Genomic DNA, 1,558 nt, shown 5'->3' on the forward strand with positions numbered 1-1,558 from the left:
GCCGCAGGTGAGTAGCCGCCTCGTGTCGTGGGCCACATAGGCTCACATGTACCAACCACCGCACCCAAGCCGCCATGAGCCACCGCTGCGCACAAGAGTAGCAGACACCTATACCATGCCGACATGAGACCTGTCACCACTACGTGTTGTCACATCATAACATGCCATCAGATATCAGTAGGTAGCCGCACCTCAGGAGCACCTCCGCCATGCAGACAACACGAAGCACTGCACACCGGCCGCCATTTGACACCCTTCGACAAACTCCCCTACTTGCGAGCGGCCGCAAGCCGACGTGAAGAGTAGGCAACACCACCTCTGGATCCGTGCGAGCTTCATCAGGCAGAGCCCATCGAAAACAACGAGGGGAGGGGGAGTGGTCTAAGAGGGACTGAGCCGCCGCTCCAGTGGCCCCGGGGAGGAACAATTGCAAGTTTTTTTTACAAAGGTTTGATTTTATTTGCTCAAAATGAAGCATCAAGAAGATAAATAACACAATGGGTACACACCTAGCCTATGCATAGTTAGGATGACATAGCTAACACGAACTCACGCACAGGCGAAAACACGCTGACAACTAGCATAGTCATATACTACTAAAGTTGTTTGCGGGAAATAAAAAAAAGCCGCAAAGCGATCAGATCTGTGATTCGCAAACTACAACAATGGCCATATCCACACCAACCATCTCATGGCACCACACCGACGAAGTGGTCTTCAATAGCAATGCCTTTAGGAAGGGAGCGACACTCAAACGCCACCATCACCAAATCCAACCACAAGGCCAAAATGTAGGTTTTCACCCCGAAGAATCAGTCCAAGCATATCCGAGCAATGCCTTTGACAAGGTAAGAATGTAAGAAAAACATCGCTATTTTTAGGTATAAACAGTCGGTTCTGACATAGGCTTTTGCCCCGGAGCTTGAGATCGAGTGCTCGAGTAGCAACACCATCGAAGTCGCTCATGTGTTGTCATCACCACTTTTTCGTGATTCTAGCAGCTACATGCGATGCAACCACACAACCATGCCTTGCATCAAGCCACCGTCCATAATTTATATCTCATCGCTGAAGTCAACCACTGGATCAGGAGAGATGACCCCTCCCAGGGACTTTTCAATGTCCACCGCCATCATGGAGCCCTAGGAAGTAGTTGCAGTGTAGTTTGCAGACAACACCATCCAGCTGGTCAGATCTGGATCACCACCACCAAGCCATGGATCTTAGCACCGCCAGCCAGCCACCGCACATGCGGAAAGCCAACACCTCGGGGCAACAGTCCTCATCAGTAGAAAGACCGACGCCATATCCGATCGGATCTGGCCGGAGTCCGGCTTGCACAGTGAATCACCACCACAATAAGGGACGCTCCTCTAGCCATGGTGGCGAGTGACCCGTACAACCAGTCTCACCTGTGATGAAGAACTAGGCACGCTCCCGGTTGCTGCAAATCGGAACATATGGGTCCCATATGCTGAGGGAGGGGTAGAGGGACGAGAAGATGTGGGGGTATGCCAAACGAAACAAAAGATGGGATGCAGGAACATCCTGCCACTGC

Source organism: Triticum dicoccoides, chromosome 4B (genome assembly GCF_002162155.2).
Source record: "Triticum dicoccoides isolate Atlit2015 ecotype Zavitan chromosome 4B, WEW_v2.0, whole genome shotgun sequence".
Taxonomy (NCBI): domain Eukaryota; kingdom Viridiplantae; phylum Streptophyta; class Magnoliopsida; order Poales; family Poaceae; genus Triticum; species Triticum dicoccoides.